General features: G+C 40.1%; 1 long non-coding RNA gene across 3 annotated transcripts in view; it reads right to left on the reverse strand.

The window, feature by feature from the left end:
* LOC136012937 (uncharacterized) overlaps positions 1-14,802 on the reverse strand; it is a 274,847-nt gene that overhangs the window by 189,506 nt on the left and 70,539 nt on the right. For all 3 annotated transcript variants that reach the window (XR_010612084.1, XR_010612085.1, XR_010612083.1), the window contains exons 3-4: positions 4,780-4,940; positions 105-182 (exon numbers count right to left, since the gene is read on the reverse strand). This is a non-coding gene — a long non-coding RNA (uncharacterized LOC136012937). The remainder of the gene's footprint in view (positions 1-104; positions 183-4,779; positions 4,941-14,802) is intronic.

The following is a 14,802-nucleotide window of genomic DNA, read 5'->3' on the forward strand; positions in this document are numbered from 1 at the left end:
GAGAGCAACAATAAATCCACTGGCATTGCTATCCACTTGGATACAATTAAACTCTGGTGAAAAAGCACAACGTGGTACCCAAAGGCAAGGAACATTATCTTTACCTGTACACTGGATACCTTCATGGCGTACAGCACCTAACACAGTACCAGGATTCCTTTCTTTCTCGAAGGCAAGAATTCCTGCATAAAACAGAATATAACATTAAGTATACAACTTATATTAAACTCAAAATACAAAAACATACCCGTGTGGCTGTTCCTCTACTTCAGATACAACTCCCCTAGAACAAATGATTTCAAATGGCTTCTTCATAAATTCCTGGGTACATCCTTGTAGAGACACAATAATGGGACTGGAAGAAATTACCTGCAATCACGCTGTGATGAAATCAGGCCTCGGCTGTGACCCTGCAAAGAATGACACGCGTGTGCCATTAAACTTACAACTCGATTCCAGACTATGGCACACCATTCAAAGACTGAAATCTTTGTGAGTACAGGAATTAAACCATACAGATAAAAATAGAAGGGACCAATTTGCTGCCTACTTAATAATACACGTAAAACAGTGTATGAGAAGGTGAAACTGTTCAATACATTAAGTACAAATTTGAGCTTGAAGTGTTTTGAATGGTGAAACAAATACCAGATGCAGCTCTCACTGTTACACTCTTTTTCATCAAAATGGCTGACCTCTGAAGGTGACCCTTAACATGACAAGGAAATCTATCACTTCCAAAATGAGAAGCACTGAAGGACTATACACGAAGCCAAAGAAAGCTGCAAGGTGATTGCTACCCTTCGACATCCAGCTGCTTACATAAATGTCTACATGTGGAAACAAAAGCCGAACCCATGTTTTGCACCTGCTTTGTAGGCAACGTGTAACAGCTTGGCTAGAAATGAAAACTCCTAACAAAAGATCTGCCATGAAGTCCCTCTGTGTCAAATTAGAAGAGTAAAAGGTGGTGTCAGATTGTAAGTGTAAAATGTGTGACACACAATAAATTACCATGTACGGAAACTATTTGGGGAGATTTCAAGGAAAAGGCGAAGCACTCACACACAAACTCCCACGTGCACCAGCAGAGTTGTCACCTCAGAGATGCTCTGGGGGTGGTGGTGCTCCAAAGGACCTCCTGAGGCAAGGCAGGGTGCTCACAAGCAGCCTTCCCTCATCATGCTGCTGCAGTTTCTACTTCACAAACGTGTCAGATTTTGAAAGCTGCCTCAGTACCATCCTGCCTCGGCCCTCAGACACTTCAGGTCTGTGCAGAAGGCTGTAACTAGGAAGGATGCACTACCCCTTCTCTCAGTTCTTGCTCTAAGGTGGGATGCGATCCAAGAAAAGGGAGACCTTCAAGACAGAGCTTAACTAACACCCTCACCTATGTATTCCACAGAACCAACACTGTGATTTCTACGCTTTGCCAGACAGGAACAGGCAGAGCCTGGAGAGTACGAACACCCCTGAGAACTGGAGCCAGAGGAAACTGGAGCTTCACCTAAGCAGAAACAGGCAGTAGAACGAATGGGGCTCCTAGAAAGGCCAGAAATGTGACAGTTACTATGTGCATAATATTCTTTGTGCTATGTAAAGCAAGAGAGTCACAGGATCTCGCTGTAATTATTCCTGCTTACCTCTGGGCCTGCAGGAAAACTGAAGAAGGTAAGGCACACTTTTAAGGGGCAGATGACACCCTGTATCTCCTAAATCCTCCATCAAATACACGCAGCACTAACAGGGTACTGTACTCACACTGTTTTCAGATCCATGCCTTTAGATAAACCTAACAGCAATGATTCCAGCTGAGGAGATAATGAAGATAGAACTCGCTTCTCATTTTTTTGTTGGTTTTTGCTTATGAAAAAATATATACTTCCTTCTCATTATGTTAGAGCTATTATTTTATTACAGCCACATTGTATATTCTTATCATCAAACTGCCATAATTTAGAAGTCTAGCTCAACCCTCTAATACCATTTGTGTCAGAAACTAAAGCATCTCTAAAGAGCACCATTGCATTATTGGTTTGAATAATGAAAAAGTGGATTACATTCCTTTTGCCATTGAAGCTGTCTGTCACATGCAATACAGATACTGCCAGTACAATGGTTAACTGCAATGACTGAAAGATAGCTAAGGATATTTTCTGATGCTTGGATAGCATTTATTGCCTTCCTAATACTCCCTGAAAGAAACCTCATAAATGACAGACTCTTCTGATTACAACCAAAGAAGAAAAGAATCCCTAATTTAATATGGATATAATTTGGAAACCATTCTTTGTTTTTCAATGATTCAGTGATAATACCATTTTATACACCCTGCATTTTAAATCTGTTCCAAATGTGCTTACCTATTTTCTCCCTAGGGCATTAGAATAGATGGCTCAATGAAAACAACAGAGCCCAGGGTGATGAACTTTAAAAAGCAGACATACTATTACTAGAACTGGATCCAGATTTTGTGATAAAAATTATTACACTGAAGTTCAGTTCTGGTCACTGAAACAAGGTATACGTTATAAACCAGCCTTAACATCAGATGTACTAAATGTCCTCCAACTCCCAGGAAGACAAGATTCTGACTGCATCTGAATTAATCTGTTTTCACAATAAAAAACAACTCACCCAAAACCACTTTTGGCTATAGAATAGATCAATAGCAAGAAGAGATTATAGCTACTTCATGAGCATCTGAGCCAAGTTTAAACCTGTGCTGGAAAAGATGCTTCAGAAGTGCTGTAAAGAAAAGTTTTATAGTAGGGTAGCCACTACTAAGTGGATCAAGATAAAAATGTGATTTAGTTTTTGATGTTCTGCAATGAAAGGTAATGCATGAAAGAAAACAAAGTCTGCTTTGTGGAGAGTAGGAGAAAGTAAGAAGCAGCAGGCTGCCTCCATCCTAGAGTGACTGAGAAATGAGAAATGAAGGTAAAAGAAGGAGCACTACTTATTGGGGCTGGGTGTGCTTTTATGCCAGAAGAAACCAATGAAGTTAACTGATGCAAATGTGCCAAATATTCCATGAAATAAGACAGTCCAGGAAACACAACCCAGAAAAGTCTTTGCTCAGCTTCTCCAAGTCTTCTCTAAACAGATGCCTTGGGTTATGGCATGCCTCATTTAGACTAAGAAGTTGAATCCAGACTACACAACTATTCACTGCCTACCCTAAAATTTCAGTGCTGAGTCTCCTGGTCCCTTTAACCTGTTCAGTTCTCATTAGAGATCCATCTTCATTTTTAGAATTCAAGCAGAGGAGGGGCTATATGGGCACTGGTAATGAGAAGGGAGAGCACGGCAAGAAGTAGTGGTGCGGTGGGAAGCCACGGGGGTCTGCAGGTTCTGCAGAAAATAAAGGCAGTAAGAAAGGCCATCCATCACAAAAACCAAAAATGGGAATATTTCTGAAGTTTTGATAATCTTCAGTCTTTTAAACTGAACATGAAACTTCCCTCCCCTCTCCTCCAAAACTGAAAACTCACTTTTCTGCAAGGAAAACCTACTAATGAATCAACTACCAGCTAAAGCGGAGTCTGACTCTGTGACCTATCCCATCATATGTGCCAAGGGCACACTCAGATGCTGGCATTTCTTATCTTGATTCTTGACTTAAATGCCCTTTTTAATGTGCTCATTAGTGAAATTTTCTAATTAAAAAAGAAAACGCAACAGCTAAAAAGACGCCCTTTCCTACACAAGCCGCATGGAACCAACTCGAACACCTACACAGTTCATTAGCTGAACTGGCAATTTCACATCCCAGAGCAGTTCTCTACCACTTCTAATAACTGAAAAACTTGTCACAGAAGTAGGCTGTTACCTTTTCTACACACCTGCCACAAAAGGCAGAACATAATTCATTCTACAGAAATAAACAGGGTTTTCTGCCTAGAGAACCTCAGGAATCCAGAGGCTTAGAATAATTTGGCCATTTTTAAGAATTGTAGGGGAAAGTGTTATTGCAAGAGTATCCAAGTGCCCCCCCTTCCAGACACCTCCTGCCTCCTCCTTTTTTCACCCTTCAATGTTGCAGTCTGTCATGGTCGCCAGCACAGTTAGCGTGTCATTTGGTTTCATACCCTGTTCTGTCTTACTTTTCTTAAGCCACGTTTTCCCACCTCTCCATTTAAATCACCCTCTTACTCATCTCAGTCCTTCTCTTTCTGTTTAGCAAGGTCAGGGTCCTACAGACACCAATGCGTTCCCATACATAAGTTATGATGTGATCCACAAGAATGATCTGCATTTAACTACATAACCCACCCCCCCACCCCATCCATCCGCTTCACACATTATTTTTGTAGTATTTCCAGTGGTCTTGTGTTACTTTTGTGCACTTTTTGACTTGTGACAGTTTCTAAAGCACCATCTTTTCTAAATGATCTGGTTACACCATGAATAACAATACCCGGGGGACAAACCAGATATAGTAATAATACTTTCTACCCTCTCCATCTATTCCCCTATATTAGCAAATCCAGATTCCTTCCCCAGACTTCTAGCTGCAAAGAGCTGAATATCTATGTGATAAATCATCATATACACATGCACATCTCATCTACAGCGAGGAGTACGGTCAGACCGCTGCTGCCAGTGTCACAAGCCAGCCACACATCACATGGCAGGAGCAAGCCATTCGCTCTTTTGATGATGACAATAATAGTAATAATACTGTTATTAATAATATCATTAATTCGTTGTAAAGAACTGATTTAAAATGGTAAGCACATTTATAAATTCTAGTCACAATTTGCATTCACTTTTTACCTGAGATTGTGCCACGGCAATCTTCCAGTGCTTGTGGTCAGACATCAAGTTTTCGGCCTCAATAATTGCAGGAAACTAACATAATTCTTGCATATCACTCTTCAAAACCTCTTCAGAGCAGCTCACATCACATCCAGTGACCTTCTCTCGGGCAACTCAACCTTTAAAATTCAAATCTCAGCTTGTACTCTGTTCTAAGACCACAGCACAGAAACATGAGGTAAACTGTATTGCTGTTAGGCACTGCTCACAGCTGTACCTGTGCTACCTGCCCTGGGTGCTCTGAACAGGGATGAAGGTCAGGAATGGCTCACAAAGATGGGCACAAGAGCCATTTTAAAAGGGTACCTACCCTAGCTACTTTTAGTGAGATTTAAAATGCACGTAACTGTACTGAACGTGGGCCCTCCGTCGCTGGCAATGGCGGGCTGCAGGGGTGGCCGCTGTGGGGAGCGGCAGGGGCTGCCCCGTGCAGGACACAGCCGGTTCCGGCCGGATCCACCTGACCCGCCGTGGGGCACGGCTGAGTCCCTCAGCCCCGGCGATGGCACCTCAGGGCGAAAGGGGGAAAACGCTGCCCGGCACTGAGAAGTGAGGGGGAAAATGTATGAGGAACAGCCCTGCAGACACCAAGAGCAGAGCAGGAGGAGGGCAGGGTGCCCAAGCAGGGACACCCTGCAGCCCATGGAGGACCCATTCTGGAGCAGGTTTACCTGAAGCCCACACTGGAGCAGTTCATGAAGGACTGCAGCCGGTGGGAAGGACTCGTGCTGGAACAGGGAAAACTGTGACAGATCAAGTGTATGGACTGACCATAACCTGCCATTTGTGTCCCCCTGCACTGCTCAGGGGCATGGGGAGGAGGTGGAGGAGTTGGGAGGTAAGGATTGAAATGGAGTGTGGGAAAAGGGGGAGTAGAGAGCAAGGTGTTTTACTGTTTATCATTGTTTCTCACCATCTATATCTATTTTAATTGGCAATAACATTAAACCAATTTTCCTCAATTTGAGTCTGTTTTGCCTCCTTTACCAGTGATCAACCTGTCCTTATCTCCACCCATGAGCTCTTCCATTTTATTTTGTCTGTCCTATAGAAAATGGGGAGCAGGTCTCTGGCAGCCAGCTAAGGTCAACCCACCAAACACCTTCACTGAGCACCTCCACCTCAACTGCAGGAATGCAACCCCACTGAAGGCAAACACAGACATATCTTACTTCTGTCCCACCGCCCCCACAGGCTTTGTGAGCCAGAGGATGAACTCTGAACACCCCATATAGACTGCACTGATTATACAGAGATTTGCTGTGGTTTAAACCCAGCTGGCAACTAAGCACCACGCAGCTGCTCGCTCCCTCCCTACCCCTGCCTTGGTGGGATGGGGCGGAGGATTGGGAAAAGGTAAAACCCATGGGCTGAGATAAGAGCAGTTTAATAATTGAAACAAAGTAAAATATTATAGCAACTGTAATAGTAATAATAATTGTAATGAAAAGGGAAATGATGAAAAGAGAGAGGAATGACAAGTGATCCACAATACAACTGTTCACCACCCACTGACCAATGCCTATTCCGATTCCAAACAGCAATCAGCCCCTCCCAGTCAATCACCCCATTTATATACTGAGCATGAAAGTGCCATGTTAGGGAATATCCCTTTGGCTAGCTCAGGTCAGCTGCCCTGTTTCTACTCCCTCACATCTACTTGTGCCCCTCCCCACTTGCAGAGCACAGCAAACTGGAAAGTCCTTGACTTAGGGTAAGCACTACTTAGCAACAACCAAAAAAATCAATGTTTTATCAGCATTTTTCTCATACTAAACACAAAAAAACACTGTACCAGCTAATGAGAAGAAAATTAACTCTATCTCAGCCAAAACAAGGGCAAGATTGTAAGGGTAAACATTTAAATTAATTACTATTCAGTCAATAGAGAGGATACTAAGGGATTCAGCTATACGTAAGTTTAGATTTCATGAACAAAATAGTCATTAAAAGTAATGACACATCAATATTTCTTGTGATTTAAAATGTAAAGCATTATCGATGCACTTCTATTTTAAGATGAAGTTTCTCCGCCACTGGAGTTATGAAAAAAAATTATCCCCTATGATACAATTTGGTGCCATTGTTTGCTCAGGATCTCGTTGTGCAGGCACAGAAACCGCATTTTAAAATAGATGTTGACTTCCCTGTTCATACCAATATGCATTTACTGTGTAGCCTAAGGACAGCATCAAGAATGGGAAACCTGACCATTTACCACTAATAACTATACTCTTACTCAGGTTGTGTGATGTACTTGAATGTCAACATTTTTTTTCCCCTCGGCCAAAAATAAACCACTTATGGGTATATAAAAAGGTAAGCTCTATGAAAATACTTCACAGACCTAAGTATCCCATTATTGCTATTCCCACAGGTAATGATGCAGATACATTGTGCCCTAATGAAGAACTTTTGGTACCTACAATGCTGATGCCCAAATACCTAGCATTTAGGTACAGAGCAGCTAAAGCTTCTTTGTAGCAGGTATTCTCTATGCAGGATAGGATGGAATTAAGCTATTCAAAAAGGCATTCCTTTCTAACTCCTAGACAGCTAAGGAGACATTAAGCAAGCCCAGGGGTTGGTCGTCCTGAAATCCCGCCCATATCTACAGCCTAAACACAGAGACAGGGCTTCAGGAGAGATACAACTGCACGCTTAGTGGCAAAAGCACAAATTAAGCTACTTTTTGAATGCAACCTGAAAAAAGAAAGTAATTACCACTTAACTAATACCTCACAATGAGAACTGTTTGTCCAGGCACTAGAAGACTGAAACCCAATGACTTTCTCAGCTTGAAGGAGCTTAAAGCAGCATCTCTAAGCCTCCCATGATTAACATTTACTGTCAGGCAATGCACTAAGTTGAAATGTCTACCTACAATGCTCCCAGTGAAACTACAACATGCTGCTGAAAAGAACTGAAGGTGTGTGAAAAGGAGAAACCCGGGAATGTGGTCCCTGTTCCCAAGACTTTTTTCTCTAGTTTGAGAATAAAGCAAATCTCCTCTCTCCTCCTGCTGCTAAAATTTCATACTGAACAACCACAACCGCACAGTGGTGCCTGCACACATTCAACTTACTCCAAAGGTACCACTCCGACGGTATTAGGACTTGTCAAGTGTCCCTCATATAGCATATAGCTTCAGATTCCTGACTGGATTTAAGTAGGATTTTATATGTTGAGCTAACCAGATGAAAGCAATTACAGATGTAAATATGTGTAGATGTTTTGAAAACTCTCAAACAGAACTGCTCATGAACAGAGACTGACTTAGAGTTCATTGACAACTGATGAGATGCTTTCAGGATCCAAAGCTTCAATTAAGAAGCTTCCATTTTGTCAGAGAGCACAACTAGATCTTAAGCTAAATCCATGCATGTCACATAAAGAAACGTAGCTGCAGATTCACTTATTCCTTGATGGCCATGTAACTCCTCCAAGAATAAAAGCCATCAACAACGGAGGACTTCCAGTGTAACCTCACAACACTTCCACGTCTTTTAGTGAGACATGCTCAGAAAGCTATTGCAGTAATTCCCATATTTGTCTTTGTCCTGCTGCAGGGAAATACGCATCCTCTGTGACAATGACGGTGTATCTCATTAGGAGAAGCATTCTGTATGTTGGGAGACATTCTCCAGTGAGTTAGATGACATATTCTAAACACAACAACAGAGCAAGGCTTAGATCAAACAGCAGTAACTCCTTTTTAGGTTATAGGGAGGCTTAAAAGATCTAGTTGAGGTGCAATAGGCTATTCTTCAAAGCCCACTGGAAAAATGGAGGATTTTCTAAGGACTGGAAGTACTTTGGCATTGGCTGCATTTTTGTTGCATTCCTTGCACATACTAAACTATGATGTGTGCCTAGCAAAATAAAGAGAAACCAAACTTAGCCATATATACTCTCCTGTAATTTCATCTCCAGCGTGTTGAAAGTATGTACTGCTTACTTCATCATAAACATGCCATTTACCTTGGACATGACTGAATATCTGTCATACTTAATAGCTGACAGAGCTATCAATTAAACAAACTTTTTTCTTCTTATTGTTTAACAAAGTTTTTCTTACATTAAAATATTAACATGAAAAATATATCTGCTGCTATGAAAATACCCTAGAGGCTTCATGAACTAAGATGAAGTCAATAAAGGGTCTAAAACCAACCATATTCTTCACCAGTCACTATGACATGTCAATCACCTGGAAAAGAAACTTTGCTTTTAACCTATCTTCCTACGCTTTGTTTAGCTGTATTCTGAAAATAAATTCTATTCCCTGATGTGAATTTCCCTTGCCTGTCCAACATCTCAAATCTACATAACTTAATCTATACACTAATGGCCTCCTAATTTTCTGGGGTAGTCAACCACAAAAAACACTAACACAGATCATTGAAAGTAGTGGAAAATCTAAACAAAGACATAACAATTAATTCTGCACAAGCAATAGCTCTACCAGAAACCTATGAAAGAAATATTTATAGCATTGTTTTTCCAGCAGGGTGTAATTTAAATAGCTAATTATTCCACCAGCTTATTTTACAACTGTCACATCTTTAATGTTTTAAAGAAACAGTCTCTAAATCTGTCTAACTTCCAATTTTTTGGGGGTTCTCTTATCCAGGTTAAATAACCTTGTTATTGTTAAAGTTAGTGGCTTTGCTTCATTCCTGTTCAGTGCCTCTTAAGTGAATTCCCAAGGGTGCTGTATTTATCCTCTGAGACAGAAGTTCATTACAATATCCCATGTTGCTATAGGTTTGGGATAGGGAGACTTCATCTAGGCAAACTTCATCAGGAAAAATGAAGTACTGCATTATAGCATTTCAGTCCACCCTTTGCTCAGTCGCCATACTGAATTGCTACGAGTGACTCCCGTAAACTGCTGTCATGGCTTCTCTGTTAATAGCAAGCTGCAATTTGTCAGTAGACAATCAGCCCAGGAAAAAATGTCTGTCTCGTCTCAGGCATCCTCAACACAACCGCATAAACAGAAATAGCTCAGTAATAGGAGACCCGTCCATGAGATCACCGTACAACAGGAATGGCATCTGTAAGACTTTTTAATGGCAGGGCATGAAAGAACAGTTATATCACATGTATAAAATCGCTGCCATATCTAAGGCTCAAAGGCAAGAGGGTAGCTTAAAGCCACCGCTAAATCACAGAAGAAAGAGTCAACCAGAAGAGTAGCCATACATATAGAATGTAATTTTACCTGGAACAGAAAATGCATTTCTGATTAATTTTAACACTGTTCTATGCAACAGTGCAATACAAAAATGTCAGGAGTTTCCCATTTAGCAGCTAAAATCCTAGGACCTGAAGCACTTCCACTTTGGTTTAATAGTTTTTTTTACACAAATGTGTTGATTCATCGTCCCTGGCTGCTCTGTAACTTCCACGCTTGCTGAAAATACTGCACTATCTACCTCTGGTAATCAAGGTTCTTTCTTTTTGATAAAGAATTCTAGGTAACTCATGAAATGGTAACCCCAGCAAAAGAATGAAGTGTTTTCTTTTTTATTGCATTGCTTTGAGGCTGCCATGGTCTAGAAAGCACCATTAAAGCATGCATATGACTTAACACTGAAGAATCTGAATAGCTTTGTTTTCATTTCCTCAAGCTCAATATATGTCCTAGCTATTTACAGAGGTAGACAACATTCTTCATCAAGCACAGCATTGCTTCCATCAATAAACGACTTCCAATGCAAACAGACTGCTCCGCTGAAGTTCATATTTGTAAGATAAAGTATGTTTCCTCTAAAGAATTTCCAGACAGTCCTTTATTTTCTTAAGGGCATATTTTCTACAGTCGTTCAAATAAATGTGTGTGCATGTATGGTACCCTCCAACTATTTTGTATAGCATCCCTATTTCTTATCTATGTTTTAATCAGTTTTTCAAATAATTACCAGTATTACCAAAACACATCCATTTAAAAGCATAACTAACAAAAGCAGGGAAAAATAATCCCTAAATATAAACAAAATATCAATTTGGTACAAAATGATGACGTTAAAGCCAACTAATATCTTTCTCTAGTTTGTCTGATAGTTCAAGAATCCCCTGTAAATACACTGTTTCTTATGCACAGTATATTTTTAATTATGATAATTCTTGCAGCAAAGTGAAATGACTAAACTAGAGAAAATAACCACTACTTATAGATGATCCATCATGAAGAAAACAGCATACACAAAATATCTGGCTACATGCCGAACTATAAATAATGCACATTTCCAGTTATTTCAATATCTGGGGTGAGGAAAATTTACCCTGAATAAAACACACTTTCAGAATTGTGCTCCAGATCCATACAGTGAGTCTTTATATTTAGTCAGTGTTCCACACTCACTGTCAATGTCACCATGCTTTGCAATCTGGCCAAGAAAACAGCAAGAACTGTGAAAAGTGGCTCTGAGAAATCACTTCGTGACGTGCTATTAAAGACTGTCTGTTGATCCCCACTGATTGGCAGCTCTTCAGATGGACAAAAGGTTTGACTGTTCTCTAGATGTGACCCATGTGAACTTTGACTCAGTGAGTTTGTACAGTTGGTATAACTGGCCTGGAGCATCACTGCACAAAAACTGATATCCATGACCCTCTGTTGAATTTAACAGGGCTCAGGCAAGATAAAGAGAGAAGCTCTCGCTTCCCTCCCTCTGGTGGCAAGCCTCATTTGAGAGGTTCTCATCTTGAGAACAGACCTGAGTTCCCTCACGCTTAATGTATGATTATGTCTCTATATTTCTGTGTGGAAAACGACTTATCTTTCTAATTCTTTTAGATTTCAAAGAGAAGTAAGACTGGAAAGTCAAGAAACCTCTAAGCCAAAACCAGCATTTAAAATTCACTGGAGTATTTTTTTCCAGTCTTAGCAAACAATGTGAACTCAAAAAACAAAAACCCCACAACCAACCAACAAAAAACCCACAAAACTATTCAGCTTATGTGAAAGAAACAGAAACAAAGAAAATCTAGAAAATACTGTATCTAATTTAGAAAATGTCACCACAAAAAAGTTATAAATTTCTGGATAAGAAAATCTGTCAAAAGGCATCTTTTTGAAAGCTAGTAATTTAAAATCTGTGACCAAGCAACTACAGTTTTGGGTTGTTTTTTTTTCATTAGAAATCAGAGTTTTTGTCAACTTAATGAAAAATTAAAAAATACACCTGTTTCGTGAGGTCTGTACCTGTTGCCTGACATGAAGTACCAAGTAAAATGTAGGGGTTTTTGCACCGACTAGTCTCTTGTCCTGACGTGATGAATCTGCAGGTCTCAGCTGCATTCATGGCAGTGGGACAAGCAGAAATACCACCATCACAGTGAGAATTAACAAGCAAGTTGGCTCAGAGTCTCTCAGGAGGGATGCCAGAAAGTGAATGAGCCTTGTAGTTAAGCAACAGTTTTCTTCAGGAAAGATTTTGTTGTTAAATGGACCTAGTCTGGTGAAGTTTAACAGTAAAGCTGACTCTGCTGTTGACTGCCTTTGTGTGTGTATTTCAGCAGATATGCCCTAGATTTCACAATTACAGACATACAATTTTCCACAAAAAATTACTTTTAAAAGCACATAATTGAGTTAACACAGTTACACACTGATTTCCAGGTCTTAAGTCTACATTAAGTCAAAAATTTGGTCTTAATAAAGTATTCTTGCAGGATTTCACAAAGCATATAATTTTCAAACAGTGCTGGGAAAAAGAAAGAATGGGCCGAAATGTAAAATAAAAGTGTCTCTTGCTCCCTTCAAAGTCCTTTCACTTATCTCCTTTGTTAAAGTTCTTTCAGTGCCTGTTAATTAATTGCTGTGATTGAGGTCAAGTTTGAAGATGATACGGGGTTAATTTTAGACTCTCTTGAGTGCAGGCTGAGAAACTCATTACTGTTACTGATGCTTGAGTGTCAAGTTAGGTAGACCTATAATATCTCAGCCTCTCAATGATACTGACCTTTCTGTAAAGAAGCACTGCCTTGGTCTGTGTCAGAGAGGTCTGCTCCTAGTACTTTTTTAATTTCTTTGATTCTGTTGCCAGATTATAAATTACAAGTGAGAGCTCAGGGTTTCTAATTAGTCTGATGTTCTCCAAGGAAGGTGGTGAATATAATGCAGGAACACGTGTAACTAAGTACCACCCAAAGTGCTTTCAGCAGCAAACCAATTAAAAAGAAAATGAGAAAAATTGCTTTGTGCTTACTCTGTGCTCACTACCAACTTCCTTACTAGAAATGACATGATTAGTCTGATTGTTGGCCAGCAAGAATCTTACTGACTATAAGTTTATACTTGGTAAGTTTATTATAAGGAAAGTTCATGCTTTACTTATTATCTGTGTTTGTATTATAAGCATTTCAGAGCAGGTCTGAAATGATTACAACACATTAGTCTACATCCACCACTTACAAAGTGACAAACAGGAGGAGCAACCACTTCTGCTATCTTCCGTACCAGAGTTAGAAAGCACAGTGAAACTACACAGGGCACTGGTCAGTGACTAAAGCTTGTTGATTCCCTGGAAAACTATAGATAGCCCATTCCTATGCTTTATTTATTAAAATTAACATTTGGCTTTATGTCCTCTAGTGAAAACAGAGGAATGAGTTGGCTTATACACAGGGAGACAAGACTGAAGTACCCAAGAAATGAAAACCACACATGGACACTAGTTGTATCACTACCTGCAGTAGAGCAGCATGTGAATGTGGTTTGCACTGATGCATCTGAACTGCCTTTAAACTAGATACATCTGATTAGCAACAACAGCCTGCAACTGCTGAGCTCAGCAGAAACTCCCCAGATGTGGGAAAATATGCAGTTAGCTTCAGCTAAGCTCTGCAGCACTACAATTACACCACTATGTAATCATAGAATGGTCAGGGTTGGACAGGACCTTAAGATCATTCAGTTCCAACCCCACTGCCAGGACAAGGACGCCTCACACTAAACCATGTCACCCAAGGCTCTGTCCAACCTGGCCTTGAACACTGCCAGAGATGGAGCATTTACCACTTCTTTGGCCAACCCCTTATAGTGCCTCACCAATGCAAAAGGACTCTACCATGGGACTTTGTGTATATAAGGGGCAGGAATACTGATAGCTGTAGAGCAGGCAAACCCTAAACTGGTTTTAAAAATGGGAAATAGCCAGTTAAATCTATTAGGTCATTAAAGCACTGTTTTGGTCTGGGTTAGAAGTGCTTCAAAAACAGAGACCTTAGCGTCTCTTGTCTGAAAACATACGTGGCCATACAGAGAGAGGTATAAAGCACTATCAAAAGCCAATTCTAAAAGAATATAAATGGTGACAATGTAAACTAGTGTTAATGCTCTGTTCATGACAGATATTTCAACATACTGCATTTGTGGGTCAAGCCTTCTGCGTAAAGAAGCTGGCTCTTTTGATACAAATTTTCAGCGAGCAATCAAGCCACTGAAAGGGACTGAAGTGCTTCAGTACCTAAAACTATCAGTGACATTCTCTCTTTACCCTAGATTTTGATTCCCTCTGCTTTTTGTCAAAATTCAAGGTTATACGTGCAGCTCCACAAAGTCATCTGAAACACAACTTTAATCCCATAGAATTCTTGTGGGCAGGCTGAGCAAAATACCAAAAAAGATGTGCTCAAAATGGAGTATGTTTTATTCTCAACGAAAAGACTTTTGACACTAGCAGCATAACTAAGTTAAGCAAATCCTCGACTACTTGGTTAAATAAGTCTGATTTCCCCAATAAATATAGGCTTCAGCTATAAACAACACAATAATGTCTTTGAGATTCCTGGCTTTCTTTGCTAAATACGGTATGGAAAACAATTAATGTAAATCCTGAAATATCTAATTGAAAGCTACAGTAATAAAATATAAGTTTTCACATACATACTGCATACATTCAACTTCACAACATAACCAACAAAAGCATCAGTTAAGAAGTTTAGCCCAAATAGGAACTTCTTGTCTTC

This window comes from Lathamus discolor, chromosome 4 (genome assembly GCF_037157495.1).
Source record: "Lathamus discolor isolate bLatDis1 chromosome 4, bLatDis1.hap1, whole genome shotgun sequence".
Lineage (NCBI taxonomy): Eukaryota > Metazoa > Chordata > Aves > Psittaciformes > Psittacidae > Lathamus > Lathamus discolor.